Genomic DNA, 4677 nt, shown 5'->3' on the forward strand with positions numbered 1-4677 from the left:
ATGTCAGTAGCCCCCGAGACTTGAAATAGTTAAGATAACTGTTTTAAGGATCATATGTTATGCAGGGTCTTACAGAGAAGAACACGCAACTGTCTCAGGAGTTGGCGGAGTGCAAGGCCCAACTCGAGGCGGCACTGGCCGTTTCAGCTATTGGCAAGGAGACCCCCTCAGGTAATGTATTCTCCCAAAAATAATTCCATTGTGAAGTGTGCAATGCTGACGATAACAATGCAGATGAAGCCGGAGTAAATCCGGACAAGTAACAACTCCTATGCCAACTAAAGGCTGGCGAGAGCGTGCTGACAAGGGTGAGGCAAGAAAAGAACAAACTTCAAGATGCCAATACCCAGCTGGGCGAGGAACTAAAGGATGTTCGTATCTAGCTGTCTGCTTCCGTAAAGGAGAATCAGCGACTTCGACGCGGCATTTTTAGTAAGTGCTTGAGTGAATTCTTGAAAAAAAAATCGGCGAAGAAGTCGATTGACAGAGCTATGTCTGTAGGCCTGCTGACGGGTCATCCTGCGGAGGAAATGCCCGGTTCAACGGGGGACCTTCTTCCCGAGTTGTTGCAACTGCACGAACGAGTTCGGCAGGCAATGCGGGGCATCGTCCAAGCTATGTGGACATCCCTTTCCGCGCCCGAAGGCCTTGGGGAGCTTGCAAAGAAGCTGGAGGGAGTGCGGCAGCGCTTCCGGTTGTGGAAGATACCGGCCTGCCGCCAAGGTGCCAGGGAAGCCTGGGCCATGGTGAAGACTCGGTACTCGAAGGCTGATCCAAACCACATGGCCGAGGTCGGCCCTATGGGTCCTGACGGAAGGGAGATCCCCGTCAGCTTAGTATATGGCCAGGTAGAGCTGGCTGCAAAGTATTCCCAACAGGACTGTAAATTAGACCGCCTATTGGATGGTATTGAAGAAGAGTATACCGAGTTGGATTGACTCTGTAATTGAAAATGACATAAAAATGCCTTCTAGCCAGATTGTAGATCGTTTGTCATTGCGGACCTTTTCGCTTCGACCTCCGGACCATATAGTCCGGAGTGTGTCCGAATACCCTCTCGATTATGTAAGAACCGGGGCATGCATGGAGACAAGGCGTAGGGGTCATAATTGCTTTAGCAGACAAGTGCCCAACTAGTTATGTTATATTACATGGTTAGTAAGAAACATCTTCCAGGGAGAATAGTTCCGTTAGGGGTTCCTTTCCCTGGGAGGCATGCCCTAAAGTTGATGTCCAGACTGCTAGAAAGAGCAGAAAAGCATCTGGGGCAGATAAATAAACAAGAAAAATCATCTTTTAATTCACCGACCGAATATTCCCTTAAGAACGCTAGCTTTCGGCTTCACCCAGTCTGAGGTACACATCCGGCTGACCCGGCAGTAACAATCGCAGAGGTGCTCCCTTTACCACCTAGCCGAACGAACGGGAACGTAGGGGTAAGCACAGGAGCCAGGCAACCCAGCTTGGCCAAAACTTAAGTCATATCGATGCATATAATGGTGTATAAAAGGTTCATGCGGAAGTGTCACACATGTTTTGGGCATGAGGCCCACTTAGATAAACTTCTGATAAAGAAGCCCCCAGGTAGGATGAGCGCGGGTGGCGCGTCAAGTATGTGCGAACAATGCGCAAGCAAGCCCCTAAGGGCTTGGGAGAAGAAAAAGAAAGGTAGGGAGAAGGAGAGAAATGCCAGACAGCTAATGTGAAAAAATAAAAAAGGGGACAGAGGAAGGAGACGAACACGGAGTCCGGCGCTAGGCGTAGAATCTTCGTAGGCGTGCTGCGTTCCATGGGTTCGGCTCGAGTCGGTTGTCCGATGCGTTTCGCAGACGGTATGCTCCGCCAGTCAGTACTTGGTCGATTATGAAGGTACCCTCCCATTTGGGCTTTAGTTTGTCCTTTTTCTTGTCCGGCAGGCGTAGAACTAGTTCGCCAACGTTGTTGGTTTTGGCCCGTACTTCTCTGCTTTGATATCTTCGAGACTGTTGTTGATAGGATGCGGAACGAGATTTTGCCACGTCGCGCTCCTCCTCCAACGCATCCAAGCTGTCCTGCCAATCGAGCTCGGCTTCTCTTTCTTCGTACATGCGGACTCGAGGTGAGTCATGTATTATGCCGCAGGGCAGAACTGCCTCGGCGCCATATACCATAAAAAATGGTGTGAATCCGGTAGTGCGATTCGGCGTGGTCCGCAGCCCCCAAAGTACGGAGTCAAGCTCCTCTACCCCGTGCGTGTTTGATTCGTTGAGGGATCACACTAGTCTGGGTTTGATGCCGCTCATAATAAGACCGTTTGCTCGTTCGACTTGACCGTTAGTTTGTGGGTGATAGACTGAAGCGTAGTCGAGCTTGATGCCCATGTTTTTGCACCAGAGTTTAACTTCGCCGGCCGTAAAGTTTGTGCCATTGTCAGTTATGATGCTGTGGGGACGCCGTAACGGTGTACAACCCTGGATATGAAGTCTATCACCGGTCCGGATTCGGCCGTCTTTACAGGCTTGGCCTCTATCCATTTGGTGAATTTTTCCACCATGACCAGTAGATATTTTTTCTTGTGGGTTCCTCCTTTCAGGGGTCCAACCATGTCAAGCCCCCAGACTGCAAAAGGCCAGGTGATGGGTATGGTTTGTAGGGCGGTAGGTGGCATGTGGCTTTGATTAGCGAATAATTGGCAACCGACGCATCGCTGCACTAAGTCCTGAGCGTCTGCCCGGGCCGTCGGCCAATAAAATCCGGTACGGAAGGCCTTGCTTACAAGGGCCCGGGCTGCGGCGTGGTGCCCGCCTAGTCCGGCATGAATTTCAGCCAGAAGATTTCGCCCTTCTTCTTCGGAGATACACCATTGCAGGACTCCGGTTGTGCTCTTCTTATAAAGCTCTCCCTCGTGGACTTTGTAGGCTTTAGATCGCCGCACTATGCAGCGGGCCTCGTTTTGGTCCTCGGGAAGTTCCTGCCTAGTTAGGTAGGCTAGGAATGGTTCTGTCCACGGGGCAATGACTGCCATTATTGTGTGGGCTGACGGTGTTGTTTCGTTGGCAGAGCCACCAACTATGTCAGAATGTTCGGTGAGGGGTAGTGTGGCTGTGTCCGAGCTGTTGTTTCCGGACTCTCCCTCCCATGTTACGGATGGCTTGAAAAGCCTCTCTAGGAAGATGTTGGGAGGGACGGCATCGCGCTTTGCACCGATGCGTGCCAACACGTCTGCTACCTAGTTGTTCTCCTGGGCTATATGGTGAAATTCGAGCCCCTCAAACCGGGCTGACATCTTTAAGACGGCGTTGCGATAAGCTGCCATTTTCGGATCTTTGGCGTCAAAGTCTCCATTTATTTGGGATACCGCGAGGTTTGAATCCCCACGGACCTCTAGGCGCTGAATGCCCATGGAGACTGCCATCCGGAGACCATGTAGAAGGGCCTCGTATTCGGCTGCGTTGTTGGAGTCCGTGTACATTATCTTGAGTACGTATTGGACTGTATCTCCTGTGGGGGACGCCAGAATGATGCCAGCCCCCAGGCCAGCCAACATTTTGGAGCCGTCGAAGTGCATGATCCAGTTGGAATATGCACCGTACTCTTTAGGGAGCTCGGCTTCGGTCCATTCGGCGATGAAGTCAGCCAAAACCTGCGATTTGATAGCTCGCCATGGCTTGTAAATTATATCGAACGGAAGGAGCTCAATGGCCCATTTGGCAATCCGGCCCATTGCGTCGCGGTTGTTTATAATATCATTAAGAGGTACTTCGGATGCCACTGTTATTGAACACTCTTGGAAATAGTGTCGCAGCTTCCGGGATGCCATGAACACCGCGTATGCTATCTTTTGATAATGCGGGTACCGGGACTTGCATGGGGTTAAGAAAGTGGACACATAGTAAACCAGTTTTTGGAGAGGAAACTTGTGTCCGTCCGTTTCTCGTTCGACGACGAGCACCTCGCTTACAACTTGATGGGTTGCCGCGATGTTTAATAGCATAGGTTCGCCTGTGTTGGGCGCGGCCAGGACCAAATTTGTTGCCAGTATGGCTTTGATTTCTTCGAGTCTGGCCATGGCGGCATCCGTCCACTCAAAGTGTTCGGTGCACCGCAGGAGGCGATAAAGGGGTAATGCCTTTTCTCCTAAGCGGGAGATAAAGCGGCTTAGAGCCGCCATGCATCCGGTCAATTTTTGTATTTGCTTGAGGTCTTTTGGGATATCCAATTGCGACAGAGCTCGGATCTTGGCTGGGTTTGCCTCAATTTCTCTACCGGATACAATGAAGCCCAAGAGCTTTTCGGCTGGTACGCCGAAAATGCACTTTTCTGGGTTGAGCTTAATGTCATATGCTCGGAGATTGTCGAACGTGAGCCTCAAGTCGTCTACTAGAGTTTCGACATGTTTGGATTTGATGACCACGTCATCTACGTATGCTTCAACTGTTTTGCCGATCTGGTTGGCCAGACATGTCTGAATCATGCGCTGATATGTTGCGCCGGCGTTTTTGAGCCCGAAGGGCATCGTGTTGAAGCAGAATGGGCCGTACGGGGTGATGAATGTCGTTGCGGTTTGGTCTGACTCTGCCATCTTGATTTGGTGGTAGCCAGAGTATGCATCGAGGAAACACAATGAATCGTGTCCTGCAGTGGCGTCGATGATTTGATCAATTCGGGGGAGGGGGAAGGGATCCTTCGGGCAGGCTT

Source organism: Triticum aestivum, chromosome 6B, assembly GCF_018294505.1.
Source record: "Triticum aestivum cultivar Chinese Spring chromosome 6B, IWGSC CS RefSeq v2.1, whole genome shotgun sequence".
In the NCBI taxonomy this organism is placed as follows: domain Eukaryota; kingdom Viridiplantae; phylum Streptophyta; class Magnoliopsida; order Poales; family Poaceae; genus Triticum; species Triticum aestivum.